The sequence below is a fragment of the Pseudorca crassidens genome, chromosome 3, assembly GCF_039906515.1.
Source record: "Pseudorca crassidens isolate mPseCra1 chromosome 3, mPseCra1.hap1, whole genome shotgun sequence".
Lineage (NCBI taxonomy): Eukaryota > Metazoa > Chordata > Mammalia > Artiodactyla > Delphinidae > Pseudorca > Pseudorca crassidens.
This window is the reverse complement of record NC_090298.1, coordinates 80,247,033-80,268,587: the sequence shown is the minus strand read 5'-3', so window position 1 is coordinate 80,268,587 and position 21,555 is coordinate 80,247,033. Positions and strand designations below refer to the sequence as shown.

Sequence of the window (21,555 nt, the reverse complement as noted above, 5' to 3'; positions counted from 1 at the left end):
CACCTCTTCTTCATGCTCTTTCCTGCTACCAGGAGACTGGGATGGTGATATCCAAATCAACTTTAGAAGCCATGCGTTAAATCTGCAACTTCTGCCATGAGACTGGATTCTTGATCACTGTATGGAACCAGAATCCTCCTGCCAACCAAGAAGCCTCTGGACTGGTACATGAGCAAGGAGAAAGTTTATAATATGATGAACCTTTACACTTGGGGTTCCATTTGTTACAATTCAACTTTCCATAATCTGCCTCTTCCATTAAACCACTTATGGTCATTTGCATTCACACCCATCAAACACCTTGTACATTATGCCATATATTACAACGCTCATTTGTGGCCTTTACTTTTTTGGTTTAACTTTTCATAGGTGGCCTTCTTGCATTTCCTAGCTCTTTTTTTTTTGGCTGTGTTGGGTCTTTGTTGCTATGCGCGGGCTTTCTGTAGTTGCAGCGAGTGGGGGCCACTCCTCATTGCGGTGCGAGGACTTCTCATTGCGATGGCTTCTCTCATTGCAGAGCACAGGCTCTAGGTGCGCAGGTTTCAGTAGTTGTGGCTCGTGGGCTCTAGAGCACAGGCCCAGCAGTTGTGGCACACAGGCCTAGCCACTCCATGGCACGTGGGATCCTCCGGGACTAGGGCTCGAACCTGTTACCCCTGCATTGGCAGGCAGACGCCCAACCACTGCGCCACCAGGGAAGACCCCCTAGCTCTTTTAATTTCACAAAGCAGAGATAATTTTACCCCTGAGCCTGAGCTAGGAGTTTTAGCATAAAAGAGACATAATTATAAAGCAAAAATGTTAAGTAAAAACCTTGTTGTATAGTAAAGAATTTACTTAAAGAGGGATGTGGCCCAACTCCTGGGAGGTAATCTCTAAACTCAGGATTTCCCAAATGATATGAGTGTCCTTGTTATCCAGACCACATCTAATGGGTTATGCTACTCAGGAGACACATGGTGCGCCTCTAGCTAGATTATGCTAATGAGATGATTTAAGATGTTGCTAGCTATATCAGAAAGACTAACCATGTGCTTTGAGTTGGAGTTTTAAGCCATATGATATCAGCTTGACATCCAGGGAAGAGAAGGAGCTGGAGACTGAGTTCAACTATGTGGGTGATGATTCAGTCAATGGTGTCTACATAATGAAACCCCAATAAAAATTCTTGACACGGAAGCTCAGGTGAGCTTCCTGGGTTGGCAATGCTACATGTGTGTATTACTGCACATTGATGCTGTGGGGGTAACATGTCACTGAGGAAGCTTTGAGCTTGGAACCCTCCCAGTCCCAGACTCCTCCCAAGGTGTCTCTTCCTTTGTCCAATTCTAGTTTGTATATTTTGCTATAATAAAACTATAATCATAAATGTAACGCTTTCATTAATTCTGTGATCTGTTCTAGTGAATTATCAAATATGAGGGAGTCCATGAGGACTCTGAATTTGTAGCCAGCTGATCTGAAGTCAGGATGGCCCTGGGGACCCCCAAACTTGCAGCTGGTGTCAGAAGTCTTGGGCAGATTTGGCAGTCTAAAGGATTGTGCCCTTAACCTCAGGTGTAGCTAACTCTAGGTACTTGCAAATTCTAAATTTGAATCAAAATGTCAGTATGAACTCATGATTTTGTATTCTTAAAAAAATAACCTTTATACAGTTTCTAACTCTATCCACTGAAAAGGCCTAGAAGCAATGACTACTTACCTAGATCATGATTCTAAATATCATTTCTGATTAGACTTCTTGGTTGATTCCATATCTAGAACAAGAAGTTTACACCAAAGATTGGATCATCTTGCTGCGCCAAAATGCAAAAAGCTTTGAAAGATAAATGGGGTCTATGTCAAAAGGACACAGAAGTCAACATAAAGGGACTCACAATACCACAAAAATGGACAAGTTGAATACCAAAAGGAATAACAAAAACAATAAGTTGAAACACATTGAATTCAAATATAAAAACAAAATTTCATAAGTTCACAATTACAGTTTTTAAACAAACTCATCATCACCATCAAATATTGCTAGGGAACCTACTTCTTATTTTGAAAACTGACAGACAAAGAGCAAAATTAAGCACAGTATTCTGGATAACAAAGTGGTTGAGGTAAGACTTTAAAGAGAAATTCCAGGTAAAATATATAGAAGGAATAACCAAATTAGAAAATCACCTTTTTGATTCTTCCTCTTACCTCTTCTTTCTCTTCCCCTGGGCAATGAAAGGTCATGATATGCCTGGATCATCTTGTATCAGAAAGTAGATAGCTGCTTAAAGAATAATGGGGTCATGTCAAAAGGACAGAGGAGCCAACTTTCAAGGGGCTCTGACTGGCCAAATCAATCTGAGTATCAAAATTTTAAATGATACTAATGGATTATAACTCATTGAACAAAACAGGAGAATATAACATAGCACACTGCTATAACAATAAGTTGAAATTTTCATGAAGAGTGGGATATTTAAATAGTTTCAAAGTACCTTTCCATAAAATATTAAGTAATTACAAAAAGATAAAGAATAACTTCCCAGTGGAGAAACCTGGCAGATACTCACTACCTTAATCAAGTGATAAAAGTGAATATCATCAGCACTGGAACAAATCAAAATCATGAGCCACTTGATAGTTTGGAACAAGAACACAATATCACTTTTGTGATATTTCTGCGAAGATGCATAACCTGGATCTAATTATCAGGAAGTACCAAACACAAATTGAAGGACATACTATAAAATAAGTGCTCTATAATCTTCAAGAAAGTCAAAGTCATAAAGGTCAAGGAAGGACTGAGAAACTGTTCCATTTCAAAGGAGAATAAAGAAGCATGATAACTAAAGACAGTGCAAGATTCTGAACTGGATCTTTTTCTTATTAAGGACATTACTGAAGTATTTGGCAAAACTTGAATGCGGTCCAAGATTAGATGACAGTAATGTGTCAGTATTAGTTTACTGATTTCAGTTGTTGAGCTGTGGTTACGTAGAATGCCCTTGTTGCAGGAAATATACTAAAGTATTAGGAGATGGCTGGGCATCACATCACCAGCCAACTTTCAAACATATAAGAAAAAAACAATTTTCTGTACTGTAGTTCCAAGTTTTCTATAGGTTTAAGGTTTTTTTAAAGTTTTTAATAAAAAACTTAATAAAAAAATAAAATTAAAATAAATAAATAAAATTTAAAAATAAATAATAAATAAATAAAATAATAATATAAATAAAATAATAAATAAAATAAATAAATTAAAAACTTTAATTAAAAAAAGAAATCACCATTTTGCAATCACAATTAATTGAAGACCTAAACAGCAATCAACAATGGGTGCTATAATTATAAGGTATCCTGTAAATAGGTTATCTCATAGTTTAAGCTTCCATATGCTCTTCTTTATAATGGAGGGCTGAGACTGACTGCACCTGAACCAACTGATCAATCTTTTTTTTTTTTTTTTTGCGGTACGCGGGCCTCTCACTGTTGTGGCCTCTGCCGTTGCGGAGCACAGGCTCCGGACGCGCAGGCTCAGCGGCCATGGCTCACGGGCCCAGCCGCTCCGTGGCATGCGGGATCTTCCCGGACCGGGGCACGAACCTGTGTCCCCTGCATCGGCAGGCGGACTCTCAACCACTGCGCCACCAGGGAAGCCCTGATCAATCTTAATGTCATTAAATGTTAGTCAACAAAGGAGAATATGCTTCATGATGTAATACAATATGAAGTGCACAGTAGCCACTGTGAAGTATCCTTCCCTCGAAATATGGATCTGAATCTCATAACGCCTCCAGCTCTAGTGAAGAGTACCCAGGAAACACAAGGCATAGAACAGTCATTTAACACCACCACAAGGACACAATCAGCTAAATCCAGAGTGCAGAACATTCTACTGGACAGATGAACTGGTCTCTCCAACAAGTCAGTTACAAAAAGAAACAAAAAGTGGTATATGAGGGAGGACTTCAGTAGAATAAGAGACTTTAGGGGCATAATAACTAACTAAATACCACTATAGACCTTGTTGGAACCTGATTTGAATAAACGAGCAGCAAAATAACATCATTGATATAATCAGAAAAACTTAAATAAGGGCTAGTTATAAATAATATGAAAAATCAATTGGTAAAATTGTTAGAAATAATTACTGTGTAATAGTTACATTTTAAATTTCTCTTTATAGATTAGAAATGTATATCAGTGTAGTTAGAGGGTATGATGTTTCAGATTTGCTTTAAAATAGAGAAGCAAGATAAAATGATAAAAACACTTGGCAAAAGTTGGTAACTTTTGAAGCTAGTATAAGTTCACTATACTGTTCTCTCTTCTTTTATGTATAATTGAGAATTTCCATTTTGAAAAAAATAAATATATATGTAAAAAATTAACTTGTCCTATTTCTCAAAATAACTTTGAATATTTTTATTAACCTTTAATGGTACATATAAGAATTCAAACGTCAATAAAGAAATTGGGGTAGAAGAAAGGACACAAGGAAGGTTTGGCTTGTTTCAAATGGTTCAAAATTAAGAGGGAAGGTGTGAATTCACATATATACACACACATACACTCAGAGACAAATGGACCCCTTAGTTAACGCTGTGAAAAGCCACTGTCAGTAGCACCTTGCTAATGGAAGGTGACTAGTGGAGCAAGATGATGGTGGGATGTACTTTAAACCCAATTAAGTCCAACTTGTGCTTAGGAAACAACAAAATGAATCATCATAATCCTAAGTCACACACCTAGCCAGTTTTTACACTGAACTCTTGATTCTGCACATAATGTTGCAGTTCCCAACTTCATCAGAAATACTAAGAACCTTTTCTTCCAGCCTGGATATAGCGTCCCCAGCTTACTATTCAGAAGACTCAGAGTAAAGGAGTTATTACTCTCCCCAGGAGACAATAATTCAATTACTACAATGTCTAAGTGTCATAAGAATGTCCACAGCCCTTCTACAGACTCAGATTTTAGAACAGATGGCCCCATGAGTCAGGGCTGGACCGTCTGCTAAGGAATCAGTAAATTTTTTATATTCTAAAGAAATATAAACGTTCCAGCATGATGGGAGATAAATTTCTATGTAGAAAATCAATTATTCAGAAATATGGTTTCACTGAAAGTAAAATTAGTCAATAAACAAAATTTTTCCTAGGATTTCTTAAGGAAACTGATTTTACTCCAGCCGCAAAACTCTTCCTCACAAAGGGACTTGCAGAATATGTTTAGCACAGTAAGCATCTAATAACTGCTCTAATATGAATGAAAGCAAGATTGCAAATAGAAGAGCATAGAAGCTAGTCTCAAGACTTTGCTTAAATCACGTATATTTCTAATTTAAAATAGCAACACAAAAAGCCCTATTGAATTTTTTCACCAACAACTGACAGGGATCATAGAATTGCTAAATCTGAATATCAAAGAGTTAAATGTAGCTTGCCCCAAACTACTCAACAGTTATTACTTCACAGTAAAACAAATAGTTACAAATTAAAAACTCAAGTTTCCAGCAGCCTTTGTGTTAGGTCTTTTCTTTTCTGTCTTTTCCCTTAAACAGCTAGCTGAGTAGGGGAATAAAGGTGATCTCTGGAAGTGAGATAGATGGACAGAGCAATTCAAAACAAATATAGAGTGGATCAAGTTTCCTGCAGAGGAAAGATACATTACAGAGATATCACCGTGTGTGAAATGTATCTTCTGAGCTTAATATTTCATATTAACTTTTTTCCTGCTGAAATTTATTTTAGAAAATTCAAGCCAAAACATCCCTTTTGGATCCGGGTGTGTCCTTTACCTTTGACCTCAATAGGAGTTCTACACATATGAAAGTAGAAATTGGCTTTTTATGGCAGATCGATAAAAGCTCTCTGGGAATGAGCAGAATGCCTCCCAGAAACATTTCTGTCTTTACATCTCATAAAATGACCTCGATATCTGGAAGAAAAAATATTCTCTCTATTTTCCCATCCAATTCTCTTTTCTCATATCACAGAGACTGCACATTGCTTATACTATTCTATACACCACGACAACTGGGAGAGAGATTTATCACATTCTGATACTCCTCAGTTTAGAGAGATCTTGCTGCTGTTCCATTTCACTTGCGTGCATCTGGAGAACAGAAATTGGACTCAAATATTCAATATAAGTAAATATTCCATCAAATAAGTCAGTAAATACATCCTCTGTCCTGATTTTTCCTCATCTTTCCTTTCTTCATCTCCATCTTCCCTTCTCATTCAATTCTCTTTTTCTCACACAAATGCACAAAATAGAACATGCTATATAATACATTTCAGAATTGTGTTCACTACACTTCAACTACCAGCACTTACTATGGATTAAAAAAAAAAAATTCTCTTCGGGCAAATCAACACAAATAATGTACAACTTTCAAATAAATTATACTAGATTTAGGGAAGACATTTTAGATTCTATTTTCACATACAATTTCCTGGAAAATATTTAGATTAAAAGGATGCTACAAGCTTGTATGTCCAGCTTGCATGTCATGGCTTTCCATGAAATAAATGATTTTAGGAAAACTCCTGTAATTGGAATTTAGATATCTTGATGTATACAATCTCAGAATTATATTCTTTAAAAGCTAGTAACTTGAATTTAAAAGGGAGAAAACACAGACTTCAGTTTCAAAACTTTGACCACCTCTTTAGTTTTCTCAATATCTTTCAATAAATAACTCTCATTTCAAAGCCATAAGTGTGTGTGTGTGTGTGTGTATACAACCAAAGCAGTCCTATGGCAAATCCAATACCATCTTAGCAGTTTCCAGATGGGATTTGAAGACATGTATCTTTCTGCAGCCTTATTTTGAATTTTATACTTCAGTAATCCTACTTCCAGCACTTTAGTTAGTGAATTCAAGTACTCAACTAAGCCCAAAACTTACCTGGCTCATTCTCATACCTAAATCTTTGTTCATACACCCTTATACTTGAATTATCTATACGTGTGCTCTCAATATGGTAGCTATGTGGCTATTTAAATGTTCATTTTAATCAACTGAAGTTACATAAAATTAAAATTTCAGTTCCTCAGTCACCCTTGCTTTATTTCAAGTACTCAGTAGCCATATGTAGCTAGTTGGTACCATATCACACAGTGCAGATATAGAACTCTTCCATCATCACAGAAGGTTCCATTGGACAGAGATGATCTATATTACGTTTAACTTTGAGCATATTATCTGTCCTTGTCCCCAGTTACCAACAAGAACTCTCTCCAGATAAACCTCATACGTCCTTCAGAGCTTCTCCTCTATGGTTGAACCCTCACTCTTCTAAACTCCACAACTGTTATTTCAAGGCCACTTGTCATTCCAACCCTGCTTTGTATTACTAAGCCTTTTTCTATATGTCTTTTCTCATCAACTACCATAATCATTCAGTCTTCAAATATTCATTGAGCACCCCACGCAGTAGTCAGTGTTCTGAATTCTGGAAGATGATGTTTATCAAAACAGACAAGAGCACGAGCGCCTTCAAATCAGAGCCAATGCTTCTTTGATTTTTCTACCACTTAGAACAAACTAAGGACACAATAAGGGAATGAAAGATACATATATTAGGCAGCTTTAGAATTCTAAGTCTTAAAGAAATAAGTGAACAACAAAAATAAAAAATATTTTGACAGGAAGAAATTTGATGCCTTCTCACTGGGTCTACATCCTGAATTAGACATTCACTGGGTCACGTACATACTGTTATATGATTACATTTATGAAAGCATTCAACCAAGTGCATCTTTTCAGAACCTTTTTTTAGCATCATTGAGTTACTGAGACAATTAAGCATCACATGCACTAGGCTATATGTTGAGCTCTTTCACAGAAGAAAATATTTCAAGCATAAAAGGTGAGGTATATTAGTTACAGTAAAAGCTAAGGTACTTTAACAAAGAGATAAAAACAGTGGCTTTTGTAAGATATAATTTACTTCTCTTTCATATAACAATCCCAAGTGGAGGATTCAAGTTTGATAGGGTAGTTCTGTTACACAAGGTCCTTCAGGATTATAGGTTCCTTTCATCTTATTTCTCTACCACTCCCCTAAGGTATTACTTTCATCTGCATGGGTGAAGCTGGGTCACAAACACATTATATTCCTACTCATGAGAAGGGGAAAAAGAGAGGAAATCAAGAATATTTTTTTTTTGTTTTTAAGCAAATGAGTCAGAAGTTTTCCACACCGTTTCTATTCCCATTCCACTGGTGATAACTTAGACTTATGAGCACTCTTGACCAAAAGAATCCTGGGAAATGTAGTCTCTAACTAGATGGCTATTTGCTCCCGAACAAAGAAAAAATGGAATGGTAGAAGTGAGGGGAGTCTGCCAGTGAAATTATTTTAGCTATACTACCTGGAGAAACTATTCTCTTAGGTTATAACCCATTCATGCATAATACATTAAGGAACTACCAAAAGAATTATAATTCTAAGTATACACCTGTTGAAGAAAGCACTATCCTGTTCTATTAGGAATTCATATTGTCATTTTCCATAAATTTACATATGACCTGGAATAAGGCTGATAAAAGGAATGCTTACCAGTTAACAGTAGGTTGTAATAAATGCTATTGACTTACCAAAATTACTATTTTATAATATATGTACAATACATGAACCTGCCTCAAAGAGCATATGACTTCAAAGGAGATCAGCAGAATATGGCATATATAGAATTATAAGTACATAGTGCATTTAGCATAAGCTCAGATAAAATTATGAAGTATGCAATTTATGTCACCTCTCCTTTTTCTCTATTCCAATACTCAGCATCTTCCCAAGAACAACACCAACTCTTTAAAGGTTCTTTAAACAACAAGACATTTTGAAAATTCTTCTCCCTGTAGGAGAAAGATTATATCTGAAAATCTTTAATACCCAAGTGTGAGTTTTTTCAAGTCACATTCATCAAAGAATATTCACATTTTAATGGAGGTTTTGGGGGGAAAAGAACACAAACGACTGAATCTGAGATGGTGACATTTCAGGATTTAGACTCCTATATGAGGGAAGTAGTTAAAGTAATTTTTTCCTGCTGGCTCTTGCAAGTCATGAAATATAAGGAATCAGCTAATTATAACTGACACACAGTTTAGCCTTCCTGCATTCATGTTATTTGACCAATAAATGTTTGTATCTTCTTTTTCTTGCACAGCTTCAAGTGTGCAGTTTTTCCCTGAGGACACCAATTATATTTTGACACTGCCACCAGGGACAAACTAGTGAGCTTGATGTTCCCTTAAACTAAATTACTATGTTCTAGAATTCTAGTTTATGACAGTGACCCAGAAAACTATAAGAATATTGTCTGCTATCAACCCTGAGAAATATCTTATTGAAGCCAGTCCTTAGTAATGTCACTCAGACTCAAATATTAATCTACCCACTTGTCCCAGCTGGCAACTAACATAAAAAGATGATAGATAGATAGATAGATAGATAGATAGATAGATAGATAGATAGATATTGATAGAAAAAAATGCAATTCATGTTCATTTCTCCAAAGGCTGTTCAACCATATTCAGGGGTTACTGAAAACTTGTGATATCAGAAGCTTTTCCAACAAAAGCAAATCCTAATAAAGAAAAATATAATGTTCCAGGTTTTTATAATCACATAAAACAACAATTTATTATGATCCCCCACATCCCTGACTTGGCTGGAACAGCCAGATTTTGCTTGGAGTCTCTCATTGATTGCATTGGGCAAGCATCTGGGGCTGGATTTATGTAAAGGGCGTATCGGACCGACATCTAAAATGGCTGACTCACATGGCTAACAATTGATACTGGCTGCAGGATGGAAGGTCAATGGAGCTGTTACCCAATGCTCTTATACATGATCTCTACATGTGGCTAAGGCTTTACACTATGGTGGCTTCATTCCAAGCGTGTCTATTCCACAAAAGTGGAAGCTGCCATTTTCTTAAGGTGTAGGCCTTAAAACTGGCTCAGCATCGACCCTGCCATATTCTATTGTCTAAGCAGTTACAGAGTTCACCCAGATTCAAGGGGAGGGGCCACAGGCTCCACTTCTCAATGGAGAAGGGTCAAGCAATTTGAGGACACCTTTAATTGGTCACACATGGCTACATACTCACTGCACATGCAAAGAACAGCAAATAGATCATCAAGAACTTTTTCTGGTATTACCAGATAATTAAACTAAAAGTGATATTTCATAACAAAATAATTTACTTCAGATTACTTCAAATGAAGTTCATCTGGCCTCCAAGGAATTACAAAAGTCCTGTTATGATTATTACATTGTAAGTTATGGAGTTCTCTTCAACAGAAGCAAAGAGCTTGATAATTAAAGTGAGATCCTAAGGTAGCAATAAATATAAAAATAAGAACTTAACGGTTATATTCAGAATACGCTAAATTAGAAAGAAAGGAAAAGTGAATAAGCCCTTCATGAAAAAGCAACAAGGATAAATTTGAATTAATATATCAGCTACCACCTGTTCATCATTCAAAGTGAATTTTAAATAGAGAGATCTAAATTTTTCCAAAGATATTCCAATTAAACATAAAACATTTGTAAACAAAAAGGCATGCAGGCTGCTTGTCAATCCCATTTTCTCTTTCTGGGCCTCTGAACAAACCCCACCTCCCTTGTGGCTAGTTACGGCTATATCACTGGGTTCTGGCCAGTAGAATGTGTGCAGAATTGATGTGCACCACTTCCAAAACTCTGTCAAACAACCTGTATGATCCCACATGCTTTCTCTTTGCTTCTTAGACAGGCAGATGAAAGAGAGTGGAGGACTCCATAGCCTCTAAGGGTCAACAAAGACAAGTCACCTTCTGGTGGAGATCTGCCCTGTCCACATCTGACATAAGCAAGAAAAAAAATCCTTTGTTGTGCGAAACCACTGATATATGGGAGTTGCTTCTTACAGGCACTGTATTAAACACACTGATTCATATAGAAAGTACAAGTTAGTATCCCACCTCCCTCCTAAAATAGACACCATAATCACCTTCTTTGGAATGCTTAATATATCGTGGAAATTCGAAGATGACAGGCACCATAGATGTCATCTGGCTAATCTATTTTCTTGATGCCAGTAACCACACTGCCACCAATGAATAAAACACTTATAAACACCCAGACTCAGAGAAATATACATTGTAGAAAACAGGAGCATGGAATCCTATGTTGCCATGACAACAAGAACATAATTCCATTTCAAAAGGATCACCAGCTACTGTATGAAAAATAAACTTCTTTTCCAAGCAAGCTTTTTAAAATGTTCCGTGCAGGAAAGAAAGTATTGAACATCTCACTCAGAAAAACTGGTTACATCCCTTGGTACTATAAACACCAATTGTAACCAGTAGTAAAAAGCCACTTTGGTTTCTTCAGGTGTCCCTAAAATGTGAGTGTCAACAACAGAAGGAAACTTCCAGATAACATATCATTTCCTCTGCTAGGGAATAAAGTATCTTTTCCTTGAATGGTAACAGTCATGCAAGTTCGGTAGTCTCCTCAGAAACAAATGTTTTGATTTAATAAATTAACCTTGTGATTAAAGTCATATGCCAAAAGTCTTACTATTTTAAATAAATACACTCTTCAAAATTACATGATACTAATGTTCTTTGAGGCTACATGATAGTAATATTATAGATATAGATTATTGTAGAATTGTAAGTAACGCTACAGATCATTCAGTCCAAATTATTCATATTAAGGATTAGAAAATTGAGACTCACAGATGCTTAGTGACTCAACCAATGTCACAAGATTAATTAATATGATTTTGTACTATTATAGTATTTTTGTACTACTGCACTGTGGATACTATTTTTATACCATAGAGTGTTTTCTATTAAAAAACAATCAAAGTACCCACACTTCCAGCAATTACATAATCTCTAGGGATTTTTAAAAATATTTTGCCAAGATAATACTTCAGCATGTATAAGTAACTTCTAATGTAATCTTTTTAACTATAAGGAGTTTAATGAAAGAATAAATTGATCTCTTTTAACTGTTTTAAAACCTTCCTTGTCCTTTACCATCTTTTGAAAAACTAATACTGTAAAACTTTATCAAGTTTTTATTACTTGCAAAAGAAATGATTTTGTCTAATGAAAAGCATCATTTTATATATTTAATAATAAATGTAGCATGATTTCAAATGTATGGCTTTATTATTCCAGTTGCCTGCATTAACTGAGCTACCCAACATTAAAATCCTCCTTTAATGAATAAATAAGAATGTTTTTATTAAAGTATGTGAAATCAAATTTTTTTATTTCATAAATAACAATTACATAATATTATGTTCAAAGTTCTTCAAAACTGTCTGAAAACAATTAGTTGACCAAATTACATAGATGTGCCATTGAAATTTCACTTACTATTAATTTTCTTAGAAAACATTTTTTTCATTGAAAATATAAAGAAAGGTACATTTTAGTTAAGCCCCTCCTCAAATTAATGTAAATTTATAATTAAGAGAAATTGTAAATAAAATATTTTTGTATATTAATACTGATTTAAATAACATTTAAATAACAAGAAAAAAATAAGTCTGGGAGAAAATATTTATTGTGATATTTTCTAAAATGAAAAAATAGGGAAGCCAAGAAAAGAGCTTATAAACAAATATATCCTTTTCCACCAACCCCTTGCCAACCCTACTTTGTAAGCCTTAGCACTGTGAAACAATCCATTTTGAAATTAGAACTATCAATATTATGGCCCAAGTAATTCCTCATATATTTTAGATAAAGGTAGAAGGGCAAAATTATGGAGAGAGGCAAATATATGGACTGATAATGTATGAGCTTCCTATCTTTTATGGTCACCAGAACCTTCCTTTTCCGAAGTATTTGGTTTCCTCTGTAACTGTCTACCTCCTCTATTATCACAGCCCAAAACAGTCAGATCATAAGGTGGACCAACCCCCTCCCAGATTCCTCCTCGACCATCCAAAAAATGCTGAAAAGGAGATTCAGCCTTACTGCCACTATTTGCCATTTATTAGGAACAAGATCTGAATAAAAACAGAAGCAATATGTTAGACACACTTACCAGTGAGTTCATCCCATAAACCATCATATCTTACTTGATGCTTATTTAACAAATGTTAAATTTAACCCTTCTTTGATTTAAGCCTTTCCTCCTGGCAAAGTTAGTATGGCATTGGACAGAGATTATAATTTACACTTTATTTTCGCAAAATAGAAGTAGGGCTTCCCTGGTGGCGCAGTGGTTGAGAGTCCGCCTGCCGATGCAGGGTACATGGGTTCGTGCCCCGGTCCGGGAAGATCCCACATGCCGCGGAGCGGCTGGGCCCGTGAGCCATGGCCGCTGAGCCTGCGCGTCCGGAGCCTGTGCTCCGCAATGGGAGAGGCCACAACAGTGAGAGGCCCGTGTACCGAAAAAAAAAAACAAAAAAAAGAAGTAATAATTACCCAATGGAAAAAATAATTTTAAGAGAAGGAGAAGATTTACTAACTGGTCCTTTATCAAAGGGACAATACAGTCACCTTATTCACATAAATATCTGTGTTGAGTTACTGACAGAATGACATAAATATGATTTAAAACCATCACCATAATCATCATCATCATCTGAACTAGATACTGGTCCACCATACTTGTCTCTATCTCACTGTAAACATTCTTAACACAATCATAAAAAGTTGTAAGCTTTTTGTAGTTTGTTTTGTTTCATTTGGTTTGTTTTCAGAAAAATGCTTCTTGCCCATCTAATATAGTGAGAACCAGCAATAAAAATTAACATGAAAATTAAAAACTCAAACTTCATTTTAAAATATATTTCTATTTTTAACATAACCAGAAGATCACATTTTTCCACCACCATCACTTTCTAGGATGCCAAAGTCTAGCCCCAATGTGGGGATTTAGGAATCAATCCACCTCTTTGCCAGTTAAGTTGCCTTGGGGAAGAAATTGTCTGTTAGTTTTTCTTCCATCTCTTTCCCCTGTCAGTTCTTCTCCATAACTTAGCCTGAGCACATCAGCATTTCTCTATAGAAAAGAAGGAATCACCATTGAAGACATTTGATGTGCAAAATTGAAAACTAACGAGGTGAGAAAGATTAAGGGATTGTATGTAATTCATCACCTAGGAACTAAACAGGAGTAAAGGACCCTGAAATATGTGAAAACAAATGGTTGAGCTTCTTGGTTTCTATGAATTATATTTTCAAGCTTCTAAATGCACCTCTTAAAACTAATTTCAGAATTTTTGTTATATTCTGTTCTGGATGTGTCCCATAACATTTATATGTGTAAGGAAGGAACTATAAAATAGCTCTTGTCATACCCTGGCTAATGTTTAGCACTGGCATTTCCAGTGCCAGTCCCTTAGGGACACTGGTCAGCTCCCCTGGCTTTTCTTTTTCCCTAGTAGTAATCACCACACTAGATTAGAAGCCCCCAGAGCATCTACGGCTCTTGATCAATGAATGCCTCAGATTTGATCTGTCAATGGGTAGTCTGATTTATATTATTCGATTTTAGTCAGTAAATAAGGGATAAAATTTTTTATTTCATATTTTAAGATATTTGTTGTTGCTTAGAGAGAGAAAAATGGAAACAATAAAATCCACTGCCCTCAACTTTACCAAATCACAGAAAAATACCAAACCAGACTAGGCTAACAACCATAGAATTGAAGTATAATCTATCAATATGAGTCACGAAATTTATAGATTCATTTACCATATAAAGAAAATGTAAGAATACATGAGAATATATGTGCAAAATAATACCTAAGAGCTTCTGAATCTAATGAAATGTTACTTTAATGGTTCTATAATATGGTTGAATATACTCCAAGATCTAATTTGTATTGATATATAAAACAGCCATGTTTATGAGTTTCTGTGTAACTCTTTCCAATATGTTATATAATAATTTCACTTTATTTTATTTTTCACTTGGTCAACAAATATTTTAGAGATAGTTATTACTATTCAGAGGTCTAAATAGTGTTCATAGGAACATTGGATATAATGGAATTCCTTAAATAAATAGTAGCACATAAAGAGCTTTATGAGAAAAAAAGACATAAAGATTAATAAAGTATGTACACCTGAGCAGCATCTTTAATGCACTGGAAAGATGCTGTGCTATGTACATGCAGTATTTGAATTAATAAAACACTACATATGCTCTAGACATCTTTATGTAAAACCAAAGCATTTGACAACCAGCCCTGAAGACCTCTATGCATTGATATGGCTATTAAATCATTGTGTACATGAATATTAGTTACTCAGATCATTCCATGTACCGCTGAGAATATCTGAGAGCCTGAGTTTTAGAAAGAAAATGGACTATCACACTTAACAAACAGATTAAAAATGACAATAACATTTCTTTTGGTTATTCTTTCCCACTCAGTTTGTTCTTAAGTCCTTCTCCAAAGATGTTTACTTGCTGTAAAAGCTGCCATGAATTTGCTTAAGTTCTACCCAGCCCTTTTTTGCAGAAGTCTTTATTTTTTTTTTTTAATCTGAAAAGGCTGCTTAGTTTTCAGATACTTAGAGTCTCCTAGATCAACCCTTGAGAAAGGCCAAAAATGTGGCCCATATTCCCATTATTAGCTTTTCTCTGTTTGACTTCTAAAGACTCTCTAATTCTCAAGGGAGCCAGGGGTCACAAAAAAAATATAGGGAGCACAGAATATCAAAAAAAAGAAAACAGAAGCAAACAACCTCAAGAAAAATTTTAGAAAATGAGAAGACAGTTGCTTAGAAGAATCTTTCTCTTTTCTCTTACTTTGAGGTTCCTGTAAGTTCCCTACATACGAACCTTCAAGTTGCAAATTTTCCAAGATGCGAACGTGCGTTCCCATGTCCAATCACGTAAATTAGTTCACGTGTCTGGCGTACACCGTCACATGGGTGCATCCTCTACAAGAGGTTGTGCTTTTGTGTACTTTACTGTACAGTACTGTATAGAGTACAGTAGTACAGCATCTTTATTTCAAGCCCAATGTCCGGAAGCAAGCATAGAAGCAACGGTGATGTAGCTGGTACTGCTAAAAAGCGCCAAGCAATAATGATGGAAACAAAAGTGAAAATAATTGAGAGAAAAGGCGAAAAGATGGTAGAAGTTGTTCATTCTCATAACATGGATCGTTCAACCATGGGCACGATTCTGAAAAACAAGGACAGGATCATAGAACATGTGAAGTCTGCTGTGCCGATGATGTCGACAATAATATCGAAGAAGTGTGGAAAGGAGACGGAGAAACTTCTCCATGTGTGTATGCAGGATCAGTGTCAGTGTTGAGTCCCACTCGGCTTAATGCTGATTCAAGAGGAAGTTAAAAGCCTTTATGAAGTCTTGAAGAAGAAACACGGCAAAGAATCAGAGGGCACATCTTTAATGCCAGCCATGGCTGGTTTCATCGGTTCAAGGCTGGAGCCAACCTTCACAACATAAGTAAGTGGCGAGGCAGCGAGTGAAGATATGGTAGCTGCCCGGGAATTTCCTGAAATGCTTTGAGAAATTATTGATTAAGGCATATATTTACCCCAGCAGGTTTTTAATGTGGGTGAGAGAGAACTGTACTGGAAGAGGATCCCAGAATGAAGTTACATCAGTAAGGAAGAAAAGTTGGTGCCAGGCTATAAAGCAGCAAAGGATAGGCTAACTCTGCTGTTTGCTGGCAATACCTCCTCCCGAGATGTGAAGCTGAAGCCTCTCTTAGTTTATCATTCAGAGAACCCAAGAGCCCTTAAAAACATAGCCGAGGGCTCTCTTCCTCTTGTGTGGAAGAGTAACCCCAAAGCCTGGATTACACAGGCCATTTTCCAGGACTGGTTTTTCCACCACTTTATCCCAGGCACAGAGAAATATTGCTTGGAGAAGGACATCCCATTCAACATTCTTTTGCTGTTCAATAATACTCCGGGCCACCCCCCATTCATGGACAACATTCATCCCAACATCAAAGTAGTACATCTGCCACTGAATACTCATCGCTCATCCAAACTACATCGCTCATCCAACCTATGGACCAGGGAGTTATAGCAACTTTCAAGAAATATTATTTATGTCACACGTTTTGTCAGGCAGTAAAAATGAGTGACAAATCAGGAACAACCTTACCACAATTTTGGAAGGACTATAACATCTGTAAAAAACATTGAGGGCTTCCCTGGTGGCGCAGTGGTTGAGAGTACGCCTGCCGATGCAGGGGACACAGGTTCGTGCCCCGGTCCAGGAAGATCCCACATGCCACGGAGCGGCTGGGCCCGTGAGCCATGGCCACTGAGCCTGCGCGTCCGGAGCCTGTGCTCCGCAACGGGAGAGGCCACAACAGTGAGAGGCCCGCATACCGCAAAAAACAACAACAACAACAAAAAAAAACATTGAACTTGCTTGGTGTGAAGTTACGGCCATCACCATGAATGGGGTTTGGAAGAACTTTGCCTGCAATTTGTTCACGATTTTCATGGATTTGAGAAAGTGCACGAGGAGTCCAAAGAGGTCTTCAGCAACTTAGTGACCCTCAGCGAGAAGCTGGAGCTAGATCTGCAAGAGGACGATTTCATTGAACTCCTTGCTGTGCAACATGAGACGCTTACTAATGAAGACCTGATGGAATTAGAGGCCCAGAGAAAGAACGAAGAGAGCCAAGAGGAAGAAGTAACTGAAAAACCAAAGAGCTTCATGATGCAGGAAATGGAAAGGGGATTTTCTTTATTTGAGGAGGCACTGTTAGTTTTTGAGGCACAGGACCCAAACATAGAATGGTACACAAAGCTTGCAGCAGCCGTTCAGAATGCAATCCAGTGCTACCATGCTATCTATGACAAGAAAAAAAGAGCTACTGCCCAGACACCACTGGATCGTTTTTTCAAGAAGGTAGATAGAATTGAATCCAGCAAGGAACCAGAACCTGTGCCATCAACGTCAGGCGTGAGCGAAATTGCAGCTTGCCCTCCATCTCCTATTGCTGGCGATCCTTCAGCTCTACCATCTCCCACCTCCTCTCCCTCCTCCAGTCAGTAATTCAGTTACTGTTTATTCGATGCCAGCCCCTGTATGCCAGCTGTGGTACTGTACTACTGTACTTTTCAAGGTACTATACTGTGAGATTAGGAATGTTTTCTTTATTTGTTGTGTTTGTTTTTTATGTATTATTTGTGTGAAAAATATTATAAACCTATTACCATATAGCCGATTGTGTTAGTTGGGTACCTAGGCTAACTTTGTTGGACTTACTAACAAACTGGACCTACAAATGTGCTCTCGGAACAGAACTCGTTCATATGTAGGGGACTTACTGTATTTATCATAATTTCCTCCTTCGAATCTTTTCTTCCTTTGTATCTGACTTCTATTATGTTGCTTCTTGGCCATGAGATAATATCTGCTCAATCTGCCTGCCACTCGTGGGTCTTTTAGTGTACCTGCCCTCCCTAACTCATGCCCTCCACAAACACAGCCACACCTTCAAGCATTATGTAGATTAGGGAGCTGAGGCCCAAAAAGACTGAGCCTTCACCACTGTCTTGAAATTTGATTTTCTTCTTCTGATAAGATGTTGGTTTTTGATATTTTGCACATATTGTCACAACACAGTCCTAGCACAACACCAGGAAACTAGTAAGGGCTATCAAAAGAGATGCCCAAGTTTCTCTGGTGGTCATCCTATTGACAATTTCTCTTTAAGAGAATTTACTGTGATATCTCAGTGTAAAGACAGAAAAGAAATAGGGGGACTGGCAACTCAAAGAACTTTATTTCAGACAGCAATAAACTCCCATTAGTTATTTCTAGTTCTGTTTTGTTTCCTCTTTAAAAATTCATCTTTAATGAAAAACACATGGGGTGCGCTCAGGGTTCCCACGTATCTGTCTTTTGCTTCAACAGTGTTTGGACGGAACAGACCCAGGGATGCCCCTTGCTCCAGCCTTCGACCACCCTCCAACCTTTCTTCCAGTCACAACTTTCAGAATCAGCCACTCAGCTATCCTTGGCCACTGGGAACGCCAATACCAATTTTTGAGCTTAACTCCATTTTACCGATCAATCATGAGCTCCCAGATTAGTCAGAATTATTCCACCAAGGTGGAGGCCATTGTCAACAGCCTGGTCAACATGCATCTGCGGGCCCCCTACACCTACCTCTCTCTCTGGGTTTCTATTTCGACTGTGATGATGTGGCTCTAGAGTGGGGGTGGTGGGGGGAGGGTGCCGCTTTTTCCACGAATTGGCTGAGAAGAAGCACGAGGGCTCTGAGCGTCTCTTGAAAATGCAAAACCAGTGCAGTTGCCGTGCCCTCTTCCAGGGCGTGGAGAAGCCTTCTCAAGATGAGTGGGGTAAAACCCAGGATGCTATGGAAGCTGCCATTCTCATGGAGAAGAACCCGAACCTGGCCCTTTTGGATCTGCATGCCCTGGGTTCTGCCCCCCAGACCACCACGTCTCTGATTTCCTGGAAACCACTTCCTAGATGAGGAGGTGAAACTTATCAAGAAGATAGCGACCACCTGACCAACCTCCTCAGACTGGCTGGTCCCCAGGCAGGGCTGGGCGAGTTCTCTTCCAAAGGCTTAGCCTCAAGCACGACTAGGAGCCTCTGGAGCCCAGCGGCCTTTGAAAATCCCCTCCGGTGTCAGGACTTCTGCCTGAAGCCCCGCCCTGCAGCCACTAGGCAGCTTTTTAATCACCCTGGAGCCCTCTCTCAAGCCTTAGACCAAATGGAAACAATAAAGCTTTTTGCAGCAAAAAAAGAAAGAAAGAAAGAAAAAGGACTATTCCAAAGTTTTACCCTAAGAAGGTCCTATATAAATACTTTTGTTTTCTTTTTCTCCCAGAAATATAATAATAGTTCAAAGTGACGAAAGAATAAAGCTGAAAAGATAAAAAATGAGACCTGTACATAATGGTTTAGTCTTTTCCTCACCATTCTCTACCTTTAACCAACTATTTAAAAACATGTAATTTGCACTTTTACTCCCTTGTTCTTTTGTATCAACATATTATACACTGTTGTACATATTAAATGTATTTTTTATTTAAATATATTCTTTTCCATTAACAGTTTAAGCTTGTAGGCCATTCATTGTGATTAGTTATCCAAAGTGAGCAAATGAGTCCCTGAAATCAGTTTGTTATAGTGCCATAGGGAGAGTTCCAATAGAATTGAAAAACTATGGGACTGAGGACCTCTGCTGTCAGTTTTGTGGCATTATTTTCTTAAACCATGGTAATACTGACAAGAGGGAAGCTGAAGTTATCTACTTTATCTGAGGTATTCCTTTTTACTTATAATCTTTTAATTGCCTTCCTAAAACTTTATTTATTGGCCCTGACACATTTTTAGCAATTTGAGTCTTTCATTTCCACAGCAGTTGCTTTACTTTTTGAAAAAAATACATGAAAAGTAAGACTGTTGGATGAAAATATTAATTTTAATATTATTAATGTTTCAGCAAATTAAATTTGTTCATGAACAATGCTTTAAATTTTCTTTAATATGGGAGCTGTATATAACTATATGGATATGGAGGCATAGACATAGGTATAGATAGGTAATCCTCATGACATAGAACATGGAATTTTGTATCAAAATCTAATAAAGTTTTAATAACATAATTATTAAGATAATTCTCATTTTTCCAGAAACTAGATTTGTTTCATATGCGATATATTCTTAGATAGCGTTGGAAGCCAAGTTTTCATCAAAATGTCCAGAGCATTTTTTTAAACTCGAAAATGCATTTGTACTGGTTACCCCTTACTCCACTTTACCGCTAATGTCACCTACTGGTGCATTCTCTCTATTATTCATAAATTCACAGATTACTATAACTGAAAGAGACCTTAGAAGGCATGTAGTCCAACCCTTTCATTTTACAAAGAAGAATTTGAGACCTATAGAGGTCAAAAACAGCCTCTGCCTGTTCTTGCCAAGTGTGGGTAAAATGAACAAATAACTACCAAAGATTTATCTATCTTCTAGGGAGATACCTCCTCAAGCAAAAGAATGGAAAGGGACAGCAGAGTCGCAGCCTTTGGCCACAATAACCCAGTCCCGCTGTGGAGGCAGGAAGCCTTAATCCAATCTGATTTCAAGCATTTGAGCAATTAGGTGGAAGTCTGGATCCAGGGGCCAGAAGCAATAATAATAATCATGACAAACATTATTGAGCACTGAATACATGCCAGGCAGGCACAGTTCTAAGCACCCTACATGGGATAGCTCATGTAATATCACATCAATCCTGTGTAATGGATAGAATTGCTAGTATAATTGAGGAAACTGAGGCACGGGAAGATTAAGTCACTTCCCCAAGGTCACTCAGTCAAATCCAGGCAGTGTGGATCCAGAGCTCATACTCTTAACCCTACACTATGAGAAAACATAACAAGCCTCAAAACTGGTCCCAAAGTGTTTACCCTAGAATTTTATAGTTGCTCTGTCTGACCTTGAATGAGAAAGTGATCTTCTATAGCCCAATCCCATTAGATCTAGAATTCTAGAAATTTAAGAGCTGGAAAGGGCCTTATTAAGCATGTACTGTGGTGGCCCT

At 37.4% G+C, this 21,555-nt stretch overlaps 1 pseudogene; it reads left to right on the top strand.

Moving 5' to 3' along the window:
* The first annotated feature begins 19,045 nt into the window (after positions 1-19,045).
* LOC137220751 (ferritin light chain pseudogene) lies at positions 19,046-19,592 on the top strand (annotated as a pseudogene).
* Positions 19,593-21,555: the final 1,963 nt, after the last annotated feature.